Below are 20,463 nucleotides of genomic sequence, written 5' to 3' on the forward strand. Positions count from 1 at the left end.
GACCCCAGGAGCTTCCACCACCAGACCCCAGGAGCTCCACCACCATACCCCAGCAGCATCACCACCAGACCCCAGGAGCTTCCACCACCAGACCCCAGGAGCTTCCACCACCAGACCTCAGGAGCTTCCACCACCAGACCCCAGGAGCTTCCACCAGACCCCAGCAGCATCACCACCAGACCCCACTAGCTCCACCACCAGACCCCAGCAGCATTACCACCAGACCCCATCCACTACCAGACCCTACTAGCTCCACCACCAGACCCCAGCAGCATTACCACCAGACCCCATCCACCACAAGACCCCACTAGCTCCACCACCAGACCCCAGCAGCATCACCACCAGACCCCATCCACCACCAGACCCTACTAGCTCCACCACCAGACCCCAGGAGCTTCCAACACCAGACCCCACTAGCTCCACCACCAGACCCCAGCAGCATCAGCACCAGACCCCAGGAGCTTCCACCACCAGACCCCAGGAGCTTCCACCACCAGACCCCAGGAGCTTCCACCACCAGACCCCAGGAGCTTCCACCACCAGACCCCAGGAGCTTCCACCACCAGACCTCAGGAGCTTCCACCACCAGACCCCAGGAGCTTCCACCACCAGACCCCAGGAGCTTCCACCACGAGACCCCAGCAGCATCAGCACCAGACCCCAGCAGCATCACTACCAGACCCCAGGAGCTTCCACCACCAGTCCTCAGGAGCTTCCACCACCAGACCCCAGGAGCTTCCACCACCAGACCCCAGCAGCATCCGCACCAGACCCCAGCAGCATCACCACCAGAACCCAGGAGCTTCCACCACCACACCCCAGGAGCTTCCATCACCAGACCCCAGGAGCTTCCACCACCAGACCCCTCTAGCTGCACCACCAGACCCCAGCAGCATCACCACCACACCTCAGGAGCTTCCACCACCAAACCCTAACAACAACTCAACAACCTCAAAAACCCGGCTCACCTGGAGCCACCCAAAGACCCGGCTCACCGTCCGAACCCGGGGACCCGCTTTTAAGCCCCCCACCGACCAGCCACTGGAGTGAAAGAGCCAGCCCTTGGGCCTGGAGGACCAGGGCCCTGGTACCATAAACACCCAGACGCTCCTAGCACCATGGACAGCACTCTGTCAGATGCTCAAGCGCATATTGTTTTTTACTCATGTTCTGGTTTCAGGACCACAATAAAAACACAATAAAAGCTGAACAGGGTTCCATGGTGTAATGGTTAGCACTCTGGACTTTGACCCCAGGAGCTTCCACCACCAGACACCACTAGCTCCACCACCAGACGACAGCAGCATCACCACCACACCTCAGGAGCTTCCACCACCAGACACCACTAGCTCCACCACCAGACCCCAGCAGCATCACCACCAGACCCCAGGAGCATCACCACCAGACCCCAGGAGCTTCCACCACCAGACCCCAGGAATTTCCATCACCAGACCCAAGGAGCTTGCATCACCTGACCCCAGGAGCTTCCATCACCAGACCCCAGGAGCTTCCACCACCAGACCCCACTAGCTGCACCACCAGACCCCAGCAGCATCACCACCACACCTCAGGAGCTTCCACCACCAGACCCCAACAACAACTCAACAACCTCAACAACCCGGCTCACCTGGAGCCACCCAGAGACCCGGCTCACCGTCCGAACCAGGGGACCCGCTTTTAAGAGCCCTGACTGTGTGGCGGAGTCACATCCTGGTTATACAGCAGAGTGGCGCAGCGGAAGCGTGCTGGGCCCATAACCCAGAGGTCGATGGATCGAAACCATCCTCTGCTACTTAAGAGATCCTCTCATACATGAGATGTGAGAGATTAACTGAAATCTATCCAGAGCTTTTTGGAAACAAGAAAGTGGATGTATGATCTATGAACATACTGCACTGACTGTTGATGAAAATGCATTTAATCAAAATGAGGATGAAAATATGTCTCAACCTAATAAAGTAAAACCAACCATTTTAAAATAAAGTAAAACCAACCATTTTAAAATAAAGACTCTAAATTGTCTATTTCTGAAGATTCACACACACACACACACACACACACACACACACACACACACACACACACACACACACACACACACACACACACACACACACACACACACACACATACACACAGCTGACAGGTTGTTGTGGCCGAGTGGTTAAGGCGATGGACTAGAAATCCATTGGGGATTCCCCGCGCAGGTTCGAATCCCGCCAACAACGAGTAATGTTTGAATGTGCAAGACGACAGCCTAATTTGCAGTTATTAATCATATCCAGTACTGTCTTTCAAAAGTAATCAGTTGGCTTCCCTTGTGGTACATTTTGTATTTTCTACCCAGCATGGTAATACCGATGGATGATTTTTAATTTTACCGCACCAGGACAACTTATATGAAATCACACATTTATTTCTAACATGAATGATTTGAAGATAGGATTTTTTTTTCGTTACGCCCGCCATTTTCAAAGCATGCAAGTTTCTGTAGTTTAGTGGTTATCAAGTTTGCCTAACACGCGAAAGGTCCCCTGTTCGAAACTGGGGGCAAACATGTATTACTGCAATAATATTATTTGGACTTGTAAAACCCCTCTAATCCTCTTCTTGGTGCTCGGCACAGGAAGGTCGACCATCTCTTTCTCGCATTGGGTCTTATGCAGAAATGAATTTCGTTGCAGTTCCACAACTGATTAAAAGCCAGTCATTCCTCATTTACCTAATCTTTCAAATGTCCAACTTTACAGGAAAAAAAGAAACATATTACAGAGATTTTTTACAGGATCTTTTCGTCATGCCCGCCTTTTTCAAAACATGTAAGTCACTAGCTCCACCACCAAACCCCAGCAGCATTAACACCAGACCCCACTAGCTCCACCACCAGACCCCAGGAGCTTCCAACACCAGACCCCACTAGCTCCACCACCATACCCCAGCAGCATCACCACCAGACCCCAGGAGCTTCCACCACCAGACCCCAGGAGCTTCCACCACCAGACCTCAGGAGCTTCCACCACCAGACCCCAGGAGCTTCCACCACCAGACCTCAGGAGCTTCCACCACCAGACCCCAGGAGCTTCCACCAGACCCCAGCAGCATCACCACCAGACCCCAGGAGCTTCCACCACCAGACCCCAGGAGCTTCCACCACCAGACCCCAGGAGCTTCCACCACCAGACCTCAGGAGCTTCCACCACCAGACCCCAGGAGCTTCCACCACCAGACCCCAGCAGCATCACCACCAGACCCCACTAGCTCCACCACCAGACCCCAGCAGCATTACCACCAGACCCCATCCACCACCAGACCCTACTAGCTCCACCACCAGACCCCAGCAGCATTACCACCAGACCCCATCCACCACAAGACCCCACTAGCTCCACCACCACACCCCAGCAGCATCACCACCAGACCCCATCCACCACCAGACCCTACTAGCTCCACCACCAGACCCCAGGAGCTTCCAACACCAGACCCCACTAGCTCCACCACCAGACCCCAGCAGCATCAGCACCAGACCCCAGGAGCTTCCACCACCAGACCCCAGGAGCTTCCACCACCAGACCCCAGGAGCTTCCACCACCAGACCCCAGGAGCTTCCACCACCAGACCTCAGGAGCTTCCACCACCAGACCCCAGGAGCTTCCACCACCAGACCCCAGCAGCATCAGCACCAGACCCCAGCAGCATCACCACCAGAACCCAGGAGCTTCCACCACCACACCCCAGGAGCTTCCATCACCAGACCCCAGGAGCTTCCACCACCAGACCCCTCTAGCTGCACCACCAGACCCCAGCAGCATCCCCACCACACCTCAGGAGCTTCCACCACCAAACCCTAACAACAACTCAACAACCTCAAAAACCCGGCTCACCTGGAGCCACCCAAAGACCCGGCTCACCGTCCGAACCCGGGGACCCGCTTTTAAGCCCCCCACCGACCGGCCACTGGAGTGAAAGAGCCAGCCCTTGGGCCTGGAGGACCAGGGCCCTGGTACCATAAACACCCAGACGCTCCTAGCACCATGGACAGCACTCTGTCAGATGCTCAAGCGCATATTGTTTTTTACTCATGTTCTGGTTTCAGGACCACAATAAAAACACAATAAAAGCTGAACAGGGTTCCATGGTGTAATGGTTAGCACTCTGGACTTTGACCCCAGGAGCTTCCACCACCAGACACCACTAGCTCCACCACCAGACGACAGCAGCATCACCACCACACCTCAGGAGCTTCCACCACCAGACCCCAGGAATTTCCATCACCAGACCCAAGGAGCTTCCATCACCTGACCCCAGGAGCTTCCATCACCAGACCCCAGGAGCTTCCACCACCAGACCCCACTAGCTGCACCACCAGACCCCAGCAGCATCACCACCACACCTCAGGAGCTTCCACCACCAGACCCCAACAACAACTCAACAACCTCAACAACCCGGCTCACCTGGAGCCACCCAGAGACCCGGCTCACCGTCCGAACCAGGGGACCCGCTTTTAAGTCCCCTACCCCCCTCCCCCCCACTGTGTGGCGGAGTCACATCCTGGTTATACAGCAGTGTGGCGCAGCGGAAGCGTGCTGGGCCCATAACCCAGAGGTCGATGGATCGAAACCATCCTCTGCTACTTAAGAGATCCTCTCATACATGAGATGTGAGAGATTAACTGAAATCTATCCAGAGCTTTTTGGAAACAAGAAAGTGGATGTATGATCTATGAACATACTGCACTGACTGTTGATGAAAATGCATTTAATCAAAATGAGGATGAAAATATGTCTCAACCTAATAAAGTAAAACCAACCATTTTAAAATAAAGACTCTAAATTGTCTATTTCTGAAGATTCACACACACACACACACACACACACACATACACACACACACATACACACAGCTGACAGGTTGTTGTGGCCGAGTGGTTAAGGCGATGGACTAGAAATCCATTGGGGATTCCCCGCGCAGGTTCGAATCCTGCCAACAACGAGTAATGTTTGAATGTGCAAGACGACTGCCTAATTTGCAGTTATTAATCATATCCAGTACTGTCTTTCAAAAGTAATCAGTTGGCTTCCCTTGTGGTACATTTTGTATTTTCTACCCAGCATGGTAATACCGATGGATGATTTTTAATTTTACCGCACCAGGACAACTTATATGAAATCACACATTTATTTCTAACATGAATGATTTGAAGATAGGATTTTTTTTTTGTTACGCCCGCCATTTTCAAAGCATGCAAGTTTCCGTAGTGTAGTGGTTATCACGTTCGCCTAACACGCGAAAGGTCCCCTGTTCGAAACTGGGCGGAAACATGTATTACTGCAATAATATTATTTGGACTTGGAAAACCCCTCTAATCCTCTTCTTGGTGCTCGGCACAGGAAGGTCGACCATCTCTTTCTCGCATTGGGTCTTATGCAGAAATGAATTTCGTTGCAGTTCCACAACTGATTAAAAGCCAGTCATTCCTCATTTACCTAATCTTTCAAATGTCCAACTTTACAGGAAAAAAAGAAACATATTACATAGATTTTTTACAGGATCTTTTCGTCATGCCCGCCTTTTTCAAAACATGTAAGTCACTAGCTCCACCACCAAACCCCAGCAGCATTAACACCAGACCCCATTAGCTCCACCACCAGACCCCAGGAGCTTCCAACACCAGACCCCACTAGCTCCACCACCATACCCCAGCAGCATCACCACCAGACCCCAGGAGCTTCCACCACCAGACCCCAGGAGCTTCCACCACCAGACCTCAGGAGCTTCCACCACCAGACCCCAGGAGCTTCCACCAGACCCCAGCAGCATCACCACCAGACCCCACTAGCTCCACCACCAGACCCCAGCAGCATTACCACCAATTCAATTCAATTCAATTCAATTTTATTTATATAGCGTCTAATACAACAGAGTTGTCTCTAGACGCTTTACAGAGACCCATACCCAGAACATGACCCCCGAGCAGTTATTACATAAACAATGGCAGGTAAAAACTCCCCTAGTGGGAGAAAAACCTTAAGCCAAACAGTGGCAAGGAAAAACTCCCCTTTAGGAGGGAAGAAACCTTGAGCAGGACCAGGCTCATCAGGGGGGACCCTCCTGCCGAGGGCCAGACTGGTGGGTCAGGGACGGCAACAGCACAGCAGGCAGGTGGAAGCAGCAACGGGATGACCGGGGGTGGGGACCGCAGGCCAGCACACAGCTCCCGAAGCTCCGGCCCAATTAGCAAGTCCCAGGTTGGGGTGCAGGGTCAGGAAAAGACCACCAGACCCCATCCACCACCAGACCCTACTAGCTCCACCACCAGACCCCAGCAGCATTACCACCAGACCCCATCCACCACAAGACCCCACTAGCTCCACCACCAGACCCCAGCAGCATCACCACCAGACCCCATCCACCACCAGACCCTACTAGCTCCACCACCAGACCCCAGGAGCTTCCAACACCAGACCCCACTAGCTCCACCACCGGACCCCAGCAGCATCAGCACCAGACCCCAGGAGCTTCCACCACCAGACCCCAGGAGCTTCCACCACCAGACCCCAGGAGCTTCCACCACCAGACCCCAGGAGCTTCCACCACCAGACCCCAGGAGCTTCCACCACCAGACTTCAGGAGCTTCCACCACCAGACCCCAGGAGCTTCCACCACCAGACCCCAGCAGCATCAGCACCAGACCCCAGCAGCATCACCACCAGAACCCAGGAGCTTCCACCACCACACCCCAGGAGCTTCCATCACCAGACCCCAGGAGCTTCCACCACCAGACCCCTCTAGCTGCACCACCAGACCCCAGCAGCATCACCACCACACCTCAGGAGCTTCCACCACCAAACCCTAACAACAACTCAACAACCTCAAAAACCCGGCTCACCTGGAGCCACCCTAAGACCCGGCTCACCGTCCGAACCCGGGGACCCGCTTTTAAGCCCCCCACCGACCGGCCACTGGAGTGAAAGAGCCAGCCCTTGGGCCTGGAGGACCAGGGCCCTGGTACCATAAACACCCAGACGCTCCTAGCACCATGGACAGCACTCTGTCAGATGCTCAAGCGCATATTGTTTTTTACTCATGTTCTGGTTTCAGGACCACAATAAAAACAGAATAAAAGCTGAACAGGGTTCCATGGTGTAATGGTTAGCACTCTGGACTTTGACCCCAGGAGCTTCCACCACCAGACACCACTAGCTCCACCACCAGACGACAGCAGCATCACCACCAGACCCCAGCAGCATCACCACCAGACCCCAGGAGCTTCCACCACCAGACCCCAGGAATTTCCATCACCAGACCCAAGGAGCTTCCATCACCTGACCCCAGGAGCTTCCATCACCTGACCCCAGGAGCTTCCACCACCAGACCCCACTAGCTGCACCACCAGACCCCAGCAGCATCCCCACCACACCTCAGGAGCTTCCACCACCAGACCCCAACAACAACTCAATGACCTCAACAACCCGGCTCACCTGGAGCCACCCAGAGACCCGGCTCACCGTCCGAACCAGGGGACCCGCTTTTAAGTCCCCTACCCCCCTCCCCCCCACTGTGTGGCGGAGTCACATCCTGGTTATACAGCAGAGTGGCGCAGCGGAAGCGTGCTGGGCCCATAACCCAGAGGTCGATGGATCGAAACCATCCTCTGCTACTTAAGAGATCCTCTCATACATGAGATGTGAGAGATTAACTGAAATCTATCCAGAGCTTTTTGGAAACAAGAAAGTGGATGTATGATCTATGAACATACTGCACTGACTGTTGATGAAAATGCATTTAATCAAAATGAGGATGAAAATATGTCTCAACCTAATAAAGTAAAACCAACCATTTTAAAATAAAGTAAAACCAACCATTTTAAAATAAAGACTCTAAATTGTCTATTTCTGAAGATTCACACACACACACACACACACACACACACACACACACACACATACACACAGCTGACAGGTTGTTGTGGCCGAGTGGTTAAGGCGATGGACTAGAAATCCATTGGGGATTCCCCGCGCAGGTTCGAATCCTGCCAACAACGAGTAATGTTTGAATGTGCAAGACGACAGCCTAATTTGCAGTTATTAAGCATATCCAGTACTGTCTTTCAAAAGTAATCAGTTCGCTTCCCTTGTGGTACATTTTGTATTTTCTACCCAGCATGGTAATACCGATGGATGATTTTTAATTTTACCGCACCAGGACAACTTATATGAAATCACACATTTATTTCTAACATGAATGATTTGAAGATAGGATTTTTTTTTCGTTACGCCCGCCATTTTCAAAGCATGCAAGTTTCTGTAGTGTAGTGGTTATCAAGTTTGCCTAACACGCGAAAGGTCCCCTGTTCGAAACTGGGGGCAAACATGTATTACTGCAATAATATTATTTGGACTTGTAAAACCCCTCTAATCCTCTTCTTGGTGCTCGGCACAGGAAGGTCGACCATCTCTTTCTCGCATTGGGTCTTATGCAGAAATGAATTTCGTTGCAGTTCCACAATATCATTTTATTTATTTCAAACCAACAAAACCACAACTCTTGTACTACAAAACAAGAACAGAAAGTTACAGGACACCATTGAACAGAACAAACAACAATACCAACAACAGACACTATAACAAAACAAAAACAAACACTGTTTGAAAAGGGGATGGCAGAAGCAAAGCTTATTCATTTCCATCCCCCGCCAACACACATATAACAAAGACAACCATAACACAAAGTTACTCCCTTAAACCCTCTTCCCCTCAATCATTTCATTTCTTTACATCAGTTTCTCTCTTCTTCCCTTTTATACAATTCAAAGACTGCTTTTCTGTACTTGCTTTTAAATTGACTGACACTTTGACTAAGTTTAATTTCATCTTCAAGGCTGTTCCACAGAATAACCCCTCCAACAGAAACACACATACTCTTAAGAGTTGATCTTACACTTTGTTGTTGTAATTTAAGTTTTCCTCTTAAGTCATACCTTTTACCACCTTCCCTGTCATAAAATAATTTTTGAATTAAACTTGGCAGAAGATAGTTTTTAGCTTTGTACATGATTAATGCAGTTTTCAATTTGACCAAATCAAAAAATTTTAACGCAGAGGCCTTAAGAAAAAGTAAATTAGTGTGATCATTGAACCTGACATTGAAAACTGTTCGTATGGCTCTTTTTTGTAATATATATAGAGGCAACAGGTTGGTTTTATATGCATTACCCCAGACTTCCACACAGTAACTCAAATATGGCAAAACAAAAGAATAATATAAAATAAGTAGAGACTGTTGGTTAAGTATGAACCTAGATCGCCTCATAACACCCACACTCTTTGCAATCTTGGAACATACATAGCCAATGTGAGTTTTCCAGCAGATTTTTTTATCAATTATCACGCCAAGAAATGTGATATGATTCACTCTTTCGATACTTATATTATCTATTATTATTTGCACTGGAATGTCAACTTTACGTCTGCCAAATAAAATTAGTTTTGTTTTTTCTAGATTAAGTGACAATTTGTTATAATCAAACCAGTCTTTCAATTTATTCATTTCCTGCGTGATTTCTTGTAAAAGCTGCTGCAAGCCCTCACCAGAACAAATCATGTTGGTATCATCGGCGAAAAGTACAAATTTCATAACTTTTGAAACTTTACAGATGTCATTTATGTACAAAATAAAGAGTAAAGGCCCCAATATTGACCCTTGAGGCACACCACAAGTGATATTTCTTTCTGAGGAAATATGATTGCCGATTTGGACAGACTGTTTCCTGTTACCTAGATAGCTTCTCAGCCAGTTCAAAACAGTCCCCCTAGTGCCATATCTCTCCATCTTTTTTAACAAAATATCATGATCTATGGTGTCAAAAGCTTTTTTCAAATCAATAAAAACTCCAATGGTGAACCTCCCTTTGTCTAAATGTGTGGTTATTTCTTCTATTAAATCAATAAGTGCATGTGAAGTAGATCTGTTTTTTCTGAACCCATACTGACTATCCGATAACAAATTATGCTTCTCTACAAAGCTATTTAATCTGGCAGCAAATAGCTTCTCCAGTAACTTGGAGAATTGCGGCAATAGGGAGACTGGTCTGTAGTTTGTAAATAGATGGCTGTCCCCAGATTTAAACAATGGTATTACTTTCGCAGTTTTCATTGAATTTGGGAATTTTCCTGACTGGAAGGACAGATTACAGATTTGCGTGAAAGGTTTTAAAATTCCATCTATGACCTTTTTCACTATTGCCATGTCAATCCCATGAAGATCTGTTGATGTTTTATTGCTACAGCTCCTAATGATTTCCATAATTTCATTTTCATCAACAGGATTAAGGAACATTGAACCTGGATTTCGATCTATTAGGTAGTCTAGTTTTTCATTTTCCATTGGAACCATTGGTGTTGGTGTTGGTGCCCATGGGCTTGCTGATTGGGTAACGTATTGCGTCACGCATCGCGTCACTTCCTGGTGTTGCGGTCTGTGCTGCTGCCGTCTCACGGCGTTTGCAGGCTCAGATCTCTCCCGACTTTTTATCTAAAACTTAGACTGTTTTCTGGTAAAATAGCACTATATCTGGTACATTACTGTCTTTATTTCAACACTCGCTCATTTTCTCTTCCGTAACTTTCACTGTCACCAATCACCGATACATTTTCTGTCCGTTAGCCTCCGTTAGCATCTTAGCATGGCCGCTCCGGCTCCCACCGCTTCACCTCTTTCCTGCTCAGTGTGTGAAATGTTTAGTTATTCCTCTGCCTCCTTTAGTGAAGACGGTAAGTGCTTAAAGTGTAGCTTATTTGCAGGGCTGGAGGCGAGGCTCAGTCAGTTAGAGGTCCGGTTTGGCCAACTAAACCATAGTCCGAGAGCCTCCTCAGCTAACCAGGCTAAGCTAGCGGCGGACCGGCCCGTAGCAGCTGAGCGTAACCGCTCCCCTGCAGCTCCCGAGCAGCCGGCCAGGCAGGGCAGCTGGGTGACGGTTCGGAGGAAGGGTAGTCTTAAAGGGCTCATGGAACACCACCCGCTTCATGTGTCTAACCGTTTTTCCCCACTCAGCGACACATCTGTTGAGAAACAGACCCTGGTGATTGGAGACTCTATTGTGAGACATGTGAAGCCGACTCCAGAGACCTTAGTTAGGTGTATCCCGGGGGCCAGAGCGGGCGACATAGAAGCAAATTTGAAGCTACTGGCAAAGGGTAATCGTAAATATGGTAAAGTTATCATCAATGTCGGAGCTAATGACTCCCGTCTTCGCCAGTCGGAAGTAACCAGAATGAATATTGTCTCGGTGTGTAACTTCGCCAAGACCATGTCGGACTCTGTAGGTTTTTCTGGCCCCCTCCCCAATCTGACCAGCGATGACATGTTTAGTCGCATGCTCTCGCTCCGCCGCTGGTTGTCTCAGTGGTGTTCAGAAAACGACGTGGACTTTATTGACAACTGGGAGACACTCTGGGGAAAGCCCGGTCTGATTAGAAGGGACGGCATTCATCCCACCCGGGATGGTGCAGCTCTTATGTCTAGAAATCTGGCCAATGTTATTAGACACTCCCCCTGACAATGCAGGGTCCAGGCCAGGATGCAGAGCTGTAGTTTAACAGGGCTGGAGGCGAGGCTTAGTCAGTTAGAGGTGCCTAGCAAAATAGAAGTGGTTGCAGTTCCCCGCCCTCCAAAAGTTCACCAGGTGCAGCGTTATAGAGGCGTTAACCAAGATAACCTTGTAAAAATTAAAACCAATGTACATTTGGTACCAATTACAGACCTAAAAATTAGATGCGGACTACTAAATATACGATCATTAAGCTCTAAGTCTCTGTTAGTAAATGATATAATTACAGAGAGCAGGAGTGATATTTTCTGCTTAACAGAAACATGGTTACAGGAGGAAGAGTATGTTAGTTTGAATGAATCAACTCCGCCCGGCTACTTTAATCATCACATTCCTAGAAGCACGGGCCGAGGCGGAGGAGTCGCAGCAATTTATAACTCCGGTCTCGAAACAAAAATTGAACCTAAGTGCAACTATAATACATTTGAAAGCCTCATGCTTGGTCTGAAATTTCCGAGCCGGAAATCAGAGAAGCCAGTTGTGTTAGTGGTAGTGTACCGGCCCCCTGCTGGTGCGTATCTGGAGTTTTTGTCTGAATTTTCAGATTTCCTTTCTGGATTATTGATCAGCACAGATAAATTCATCATAGTGGGTGATTTTAACATTCATATGGATGTTTGAAAGCGATAATCTTAAATTAGCCTTCGATTCTCTTCTAGAATCAATGGGTATCTCACAAAAAGTGGATAAACCGACGCACTGTTTTAATCATACTCTCGATCTCGTTCTCACCTACGGTGTTGAAACTGATGGTCTGTTGGTGTCACCTGTAAACTCCCTTTTATCCGACCATTACTTAATAACGTTTGAATTTAATTTTGTTGATGTTGAAGTGCAAAATAGGAGGTATTATTTTAGCAGATGTTTGTCTGATGAAGTTATTGTTAAATTTAGGGAGGCCATTGCTTATCTTACGACAGTGCGAAATAGTGATGTAGTCGAGGCCAGTGACCTGGGTTCTACCTCTGCAGATGTTGATTTCCTTGCTAGTAACACTGCTGATTTGTTGCATTCAGCTTTAGATGAAGTTGCTCCTTTGAAAAGGAGGGTTTCTAGCCACAGGAGCTTAACTCCCTGGTATAATTCAGATATCCGCATGTTGAAACAAAACGTGCGTAAAATGGAAAGGAAGTGGTACTCTTGTAGGTCTGTAGACTCTCATCGTGAATGGAAAGATATTCTAATAGTATATAAAAAAGCCATTCGCAAAGCCAGAACAGCTTATTATTCAACGTTGATAGAGGATAACAAAAGTAACCCACGTTTTCTGTTCAGCACTGTAGCCAGGCTGACAAAGAGTCACAACTCTGTTGAGCCGTGCATTCCTGCAGCTCTCAGTAGTGAGGACTTTATGGGCTTCTTCAACAGTAAAATCGCGAGAATTAGAGAAGAAATCAACCAGCCGGTTGTAGGTGTTTCTTCAGCTTTAGCGACTTCCCTAGGCTCTGACTTGTCTCTAGACTGTTTTGATCCTATAGACCTCCCTGAGCTGACTTCACTCGTTAATAGAGCTAAGTCAACCACATGTATGTTAGACCCCATCCCGACTCGACTATTCAAACATATTTTTTCTCTTATTGGTACGACAATACTGGACCAAATTAACTTATCCCTAAGTTTAGGATATGTACCACAGGTTTTCAAAGTCGCAGTAATTAAACCTTTACTTAAAAAACCTTCTCTTGACCCAGACACCTTAGCTAATTATAGACCAATTTCCAACCTTCCATTTGTGTCTAAAATTCTGGAAAAGGCAGTTTCAAGCCAGTTATGTGACTATTTGTATAGAAATGATCTGTTTGAAGTCTTTCAGTCAGGGTTCAGAATGCATCATAGCACAGAGACAGCACTTGTTCGAGTCACGAATGACCTCCTTATGGCCTCAGATAAGGGATTAGTGTCCATACTGGTTCTACTGGACCTCAGTGCTGCTTTTGACACTATAGATCATGGCATTTTACTGCACAGGTTAGAGCATGTTGTTGGGATTAAAGGGACAGCTCTATGTTGGTTTAAATCATACCTATCTGACAGGTTCCAGTTTGTTCATGTACATGAGGTTTCTTCAGAACAGTCAAGGGTCTGTTATGGTGTTCCGCAGGGTTCAGTGCTAGGGCCAATCTTGTTCAGTTTATACATGCAGCCGTTGGGAAGTATAATCCAGAATCACGGCATACAATTTCATTGTTATGCTGATGATACGCAGCTCTATTTGTCTATGAAGCCGGATGAAACAGAACCGTTAGTTAAACTTCAGGCATGTCTTAGGGACATCAAGGACTGGATGTCCAGAAATTTCCTGCTTCTAAATTCAGATAAAACAGAGGTTATCATTCTTGGTCCAGAGCATCTTAGGAAGGGATTAGATGGTGTTGCGATGGCTTCCAGTGCAACTGTGAGAAATCTTGGTGTTATTTTCGATCAGGATTTGTCGTTTAAACCATATGTCAATCAGGTTTGTAAAATAGCCTTTTTCCATCTCCGTAACATTGCAAAGATTAGGAAAATCCTCTCACAGAGTGATGCAGAAAAACTAGTTCATGCGTTTGTATCTTCTAGACTAGATTACTGTAATGTGTTGTTAGCAGGATGTCCAAGTAATTTGCTGAATAGGCTCCAGCTGATCCAAAATGCAGCAGCACGAGTACTGACAGGAATTAGCAGGAGAGACCACGTCTCTCCAGTGTTAGCGTCGCTCCATTGGTTACCCGTAAAATTCAGAATCCAATTAAAAATTTTATTACTTGCGTATAAAGCCCAAAACGGCTTAGCTCCGCATTATTTGCAAGACCTGATAGTGCCTTATGTTCCTGTCAGAGCTCTCCGTTCTCAGAGTGCAGGTTTACTCGTAGTTCCTAGAGTATCTAAATGTAGATTTGGAGGGCGGGCGTTCTGCTATCAGGCGCCACTACTATGGAACCAACTTCCAATCTGGGTTAAGGGGGCTGACACCACCTCCACCTTTAAAACTAAACTTAAAACATTTCTGTTTAGTAAAGCCTATAGTTAGTGTTTAGTAAACCTCTAGCTGGTGTTGGTAAATCTCTAGGTAGTGTAAACTTTAGTGTGTCAGAGTCGCTCCTGTGGTTTCTTGTGCTGGCCCCCCCTTCTCCTCCCTTTTCTCTCTTTTGTCCATGTTGCAGCATCCTTTGCCGGACACCGGAACCTGCAGTGTGGGAGTGAGGGGGGCAGGGTAACGGCCCCTTTTGGGCGGGGGAGAATGTTCGTCCCTCAAGACTCCTCTCCCTGGCCCTGCCCCTTCTCAACCTTTCCCCGACCCTGCACCCCAACCTGGGACTTGATGATTGGGCCGGAGCTTCGGGAGCTGCGTGCTGGCCTGCGGTCCCCACCCCTGGTCATCCCGTTGCTGGCCCCCCCTTCTCCTCCCTTTTCTCTCTTTTGTCCTGCAGGTGGCCGTGGGTGGCTTGTAGCTTGCATTACGGAGCACAAGTCTTTTCCTGACCCTGCACCCCAACCTGGGACTTGCTGATTGGGCCGGAGCTTCGGGAGCTGTGTGCTGGCCTGCGGTCCCCACCCCCGGTCATCCCGTTGCTGCTTCCACCTGCCTGCTGTGCTGTTGCCGTCCCTGACCCACCAGTCTGGCCCTCGGCAGGAGGGTCCCCCCTGATGAGCCTGGTCCTGCTCAAGGTTTCTTCCCTCCTAAAGGGGAGTTTTTCCTTGCCACTGTTTGGCTTAAGGTTTTTCTCCCACTAGGGGAGTTTTTACCTGCCATTGTTTATGTAATAACTGCTCGGGGGTCATGTTCTGGGTATGGGTCTCTGTAAAGCGTCTAGAGACAACTCTGTTGTATTAGACGCTATATAAATAAAATTGAATTGAATTGAATTGAACCCTTTCGATAATCTTTTGTGCCAACTCCGGTCCAATCCCAACAAAGAATTTATTAAAACCATCCACCACATCGTCCATGTTCCTAATAGTCTTGTCTTTATCTACAAAATAATCTGGATAGTTCTCCTCCTTTGATCCGTTTCTAATAATTGTATTGAGCACCTTCCATAAACCCTTGATATTGCTTTTATTATTTTCAAGTAATGTAGTATAGTAATCCTTTTTACAATTCCTAATGATATTAATTAATTTATTTTTATATATTTTATATTTGGCTTCAGCATCTTTAGTTCTAACTTTGATGAATTTTCTATATAGAAGATTTTTCTTTTTGCAAGCATTTATTAGTCCTTTTGTTAACCATGGATTTACATACTTTTGTTTCTTGACATATTTTTTAATCGGACAATTTCTGTCATACAATTTTTTTAAAGTTTCAAGAAATAAGTCATACGCTTTATCACAGTCATTTTCTTGATATATTAATTCCCAGTTTTGAGTAATTAGGTCAGTTTTCAATGCATTGATTGATTCTTCTGTTTTAACTCTTATATATTTGCATCTGTCTAGGTTCTTTACCCATCTATACTTGATATCATACACTACAAAAACTGGAAGGTGATCACTAGTATCGTTAAGTAATAGTCCACTCACAGTATTGTTATCCAAAATGTTAGTGAAGATGTTATCTATTAAGGTAGCACTGTGTGACGTTATTCTGCTTGGTCTGGTGATTTTTGGGAACAAACACATGCTAAACATTACATCAACAAATTCCTCTGTTGGTTTATGCTTCTTAGCATTTAAAAGGTCAATATTAAAATCCCCACATATGAACAAATCCTTTTGGTTAATTACAGAAAACATTTTCTCCATCCACTCTTTGAATAGATCAATATTTGAACCCGGGGCCCTATAGATACAGCTTATAATAATATTCTTTCTTCTTTTCAATTGAATTTCAACTGTTACACATTCAAATACCTCATCCACAGCCAGTGACATGTTTTCTATGATTTTACAGTCAAAGTTTTTGTTAATATAGAGTGCGACACCCCCTCCTTTTTTGTGTTGTCTGTTTGTGTAAAACATTTCGTAACCACACATATTGAATTCTGTACCTTTTTCAGTATTTAACCAGGTCTCAGACATGGCAATTACATTAAATGGTGAATCAAAATGCTCTAAGTATTCTTTAATGGAACTATAATTTGTATACAGACTTCTGCTGTTAAAATGGATAAATGAAATTTTGTTTTCAGTATTAATCATTCTATTAAATTTCATATCCGTATAGTACTTACAATCATTACTTATATTCGCAAAAAAGTTATTATCAGGATCAATTTCATTCACCATACTTTGCTGTTTATAATCCGTGTAAATGAAAGTTTCCAGTTCCAAACTATCACAATCAACACTTGTGGACGTTTCCCCATCTACCTCATCATCAGATGAAGCTGAGTGGTCACAATCAACGCCAGACATGGACAACAAATTCCAGAAGTAGATCAACAGGGAAGTAGTCAGTGATATTGGGTGAGGAGCAAGAGCAACACATTGGACAGACAGACAGACAAACAAAACACACAGATACACACATAGACACATAAAGACTCACACACAACCACATAAAGACGAGAGGCAGGATAGCTGAGCTATCTACCGCAGACTCAGATTGCTGCCTAACTAATAGGTGAAAGAAAAAATTACAAATAAGAGGGCACTTTTATACTATAAAATAAATTAAAAAAAGGACCCTTTTTTTTTCTTTTCTCTCCCTTTTTTTTTAAACAGAACAAAAACATTTATGCTGCATCTGAATGCACACATGCATCAGCATACCTCTATGAGCATGCTCACACACAAAAACCAGCTAACTGAGCTTGTTAAGATCATGCAGTTTTAAACTAGGCTATAAGCTCAATAACAAAGTCAGACATAACACATTTCCAACAATACAAAACAAAAGCGCCTTCCCTTTTTTTCTTTTTTTCAATTTATTCAAATAATCACTTGGCACAATTAACCCCCCCCCCCCCCCCCCCCCCAACTCAAATTGTAGCCTATTGCATTTAATGTTCTATTATGTTATTATATTACTCCCTCATAACTTTACAATGGTGGCTCCGCCCCTGTCCAGTAACGTTCAAGCACCCTTAGTTTCACAGTCTTTGCAACAGTTTTAACTTTGCGTGCTTTGAGTGCTTCTTTCTTTACGGAGTTTTCAGTGTCTGTTTACGGCAAACACATAGTCGAGCCCATATATGTCTATGGTCGAGCCATATCTGACTCCGGGTTACCCCAAATGACAGTCTCAAAAGTCAATAATAGTCTGGGAGAGAGCGGGGAGAGAGAGCGAGAGAGAGAAAGAAAAAGAGAGAAGGAAAGAACTAAAAGTAGAGAGAAAAAATAAAAAAAGAAGTCATCCCTCAAGCGGAATAAGTTGCGAAGCTGGCAACTTCAGGACATGGCAACGCTACTCACAACTTCATCCAGGGGAGGAGGATGACGAGGACGGGGAGGAAAGATGATGGAAGAAGGACTCAGCCTCTTTAGGAGAACTGAAGAATTTTGGCTTTCCCTCCACCATCACTCTCAACTTGGCAGGATACATCAGAGAGTACTTCATGTCCGCGGCACGGAGAGACTTTTTGACAGCGTCAAACTGCCGCCGTTTCTTCACTAACCCAGCGCTGAAATCAGGATACACATGGATACGCGCACCCATATGGATGAGCTCACCTTTCATCCTGGCCAGCCGTAAAATCTTCACTTTGTCCTGGAACTGCAGAAACTTGACCAGGATGGGTCGGGGAGGAGCAGAGCTGGTGTTGGAGCTGAAGGTGGGAGTGCGATGGGCTCTTTCAATGACCGGTGCCGCTGAAAAGTTGTCTTTTCCCAGAAGTTGAAGAATCAGCTGGCTCATGAAGGCGATCACGTCTCCCCCTTCTTTATGCTCTGGAATACCGATGAACCGCAGGTTGGACGACCGGCTTCTGTTCTCGGCTTCCTCGGCTTTATTCCTCAGGTAGATGTTCTCTTTTTCCAGCACTTGCACTCGTTTTGTCAAATCACTGAGGTTGTCTTCATTAGCGCTCACACGCTGTTGGACCTCCGATATTTGTTCACACATTGTTGATAATGATCCCTGAATGTTGATCAGACCAGTTTGGATGGTCTCAATTTTACTGTCAAAATGAGCCGTCATATCAACTTTGACTTGTTGAATGGCTTGCCAGATTGAATAGAGGTCGACCTTCTCCGCCATGCCGCTGTACAAACAATTCCCTCACTACAGGAGACCAGGTAACTCCACAGTAGGGCTTAACAATGGCTAAAACGACAGTAAACAAATCTAGTCGATAACCTTATATCTGTGCACTTTGGTGAGGGTTTTAAAGAGGTTTAAGCAGCCCAAATTAATGCAGCAATCTGGAGTCTGCAACAGACGCTCACTCAGATGTGGCCATCTTGATGGCAACTGATTAAAAGCCAGTCATTCCCCATTTACCTAATCTTTCAAATGTCCAACTTTACAGGAAAAAAAGAAACATATTACAGAGATTTTTTACAGGATCTTTTCGTCATGCCCGCCTTTTTCAAAACATGTAAGTCACTAGCTCCACCACCAAACCCCAGCAGCATTAACACCAGACCCCACTAGCTCCACCACCAGACCCCAGGAGCTTCCAACACCAGACCCCACTAGCTCCACCACCATACCCCAGCAGCATCACCACCAGACCCCAGGAGCTTCCACCACCAGACCCCAGGAGCTTCCACCACCAGACCTCAGGAGCTTCCACCACCAGACCCCAGGAGCTTCCACCAGACCCCAGCAGCATCACCACCAGACCCCACTAGCTCCACCACCAGACCCCAGCAGCATTACCACCAGACCCCATCCACCACCAGACCCTACTAGCTCCACCACCAGACCCCAGCAGCATTACCACCAGACCCCATCCACCACAAGACCCCACTAGCTCCACCACCAGACCCCAGCAGCATCACCACCAGACCCCATCCACCACCAGACCCTACTAGCTCCACCACCAGACCCCAGGAGCTTCCAACACCAGACCCCACTAGCTCCACCACCAGACCCCAGCAGCATCAGCACCAGACCCCAGGAGCTTCCACCACCAGACCCCAGGAGCTTCCACCACCAGACCCCAGGAGCTTCCACCACCAGACCCCAGGAGCTTCCACCACCAGACCTCAGGAGCTTCCACCACCAGACCCCAGGAGCTTCCACCACCAGACCCCAGGAGCTTCCACCACCAGACCCCAGGAGCTTCCACCACCAGACCTCAGGAGCTTCCACCACCAGACCCCAGGAGCTTCCACCACCAGACCCCAGCAGCATCAGCACCAGACCCCAGCAGCATCACCACCAGAACCCAGGAGCTTCCACCACCACACCCCAGGAGCTTCCATCACCAGACCCCAGGAGCTTCCACCACCAGACCCCTCTAGCTGCACCACCAGACCCCAGCAGCATCCCCACCACACCTCAGGAGCTTCCACCACCAAACCCTAACAACAACTCAACAACCTCAAAAACCCGGCTCACCTGGAGCCACCCAAAGACCCGGCTCACCGTCCGAACCCGGGGACCCGCTTTTAAGCCCCCCACCGACCGGCCACTGGAGTGAAAGAGCCAGCCCTTGGGCCTGGAGGACCAGGGCCCTGGTACCATAAACACCCAGACGCTCCTAGCACCATGGACAGCACTCTGTCAGATGCTCAAGCGCATATTGTTTTTTACTCATGTTCTGGTTTCAGGACCACAATAAAAACACAATAAAAGCTGAACAGGGTTCCATGGTGTAATGGTTAGCACTCTGGACTTTGACCCCAGGAGCTTCCACCACCAGACACCACTAGCTCCACCACCAGACGACAGCAGCATCACCACCACACCTCAGGAGCTTCCACCACCAGACCCCAGGAATTTCCATCACCAGACCCAAGGAGCTTCCATCACCTGACCCCAGGAGCTT

The 20,463-nt window shown here is 47.3% G+C and overlaps 6 non-coding genes across 6 annotated transcripts; all 6 read left to right on the top strand.

The window, feature by feature from the left end:
• The first annotated feature begins 1,720 nt into the window (after positions 1-1,720).
• On the top strand, positions 1,721-1,792 carry trnam-cau (transfer RNA methionine (anticodon CAU)). The gene has a single exon. It is a non-coding gene; the product is annotated as a tRNA-Met (tRNA).
• A 354-nt stretch (positions 1,793-2,146) lies between these two features.
• trnas-aga (transfer RNA serine (anticodon AGA)) lies at positions 2,147-2,228 on the top strand. The gene has a single exon. It is a non-coding gene; the product is annotated as a tRNA-Ser (tRNA).
• Positions 2,229-4,904: 2,676 nt separating this feature from the next.
• On the top strand, positions 4,905-4,986 carry trnas-aga (transfer RNA serine (anticodon AGA)). Its single transcript has one exon. It is a non-coding gene; the product is annotated as a tRNA-Ser (tRNA).
• Positions 4,987-5,242: 256 nt separating this feature from the next.
• On the top strand, positions 5,243-5,315 carry trnav-aac (transfer RNA valine (anticodon AAC)). Its single transcript has one exon. It is a non-coding gene; the product is annotated as a tRNA-Val (tRNA).
• A 2,267-nt stretch (positions 5,316-7,582) lies between these two features.
• Positions 7,583-7,654, top strand: trnam-cau (transfer RNA methionine (anticodon CAU)). The gene has a single exon. It is a non-coding gene; the product is annotated as a tRNA-Met (tRNA).
• Positions 7,655-7,956: 302 nt separating this feature from the next.
• On the top strand, positions 7,957-8,038 carry trnas-aga (transfer RNA serine (anticodon AGA)). Its single transcript has one exon. It is a non-coding gene; the product is annotated as a tRNA-Ser (tRNA).
• The last annotated feature ends 12,425 nt before the right edge of the window (positions 8,039-20,463 follow it).

The sequence above is a fragment of the Cololabis saira genome, unplaced genomic scaffold, assembly GCF_033807715.1.
Source record: "Cololabis saira isolate AMF1-May2022 unplaced genomic scaffold, fColSai1.1 scf028, whole genome shotgun sequence".
Classification (NCBI taxonomy): Eukaryota; Metazoa; Chordata; class Actinopteri; order Beloniformes; family Belonidae; genus Cololabis; species Cololabis saira.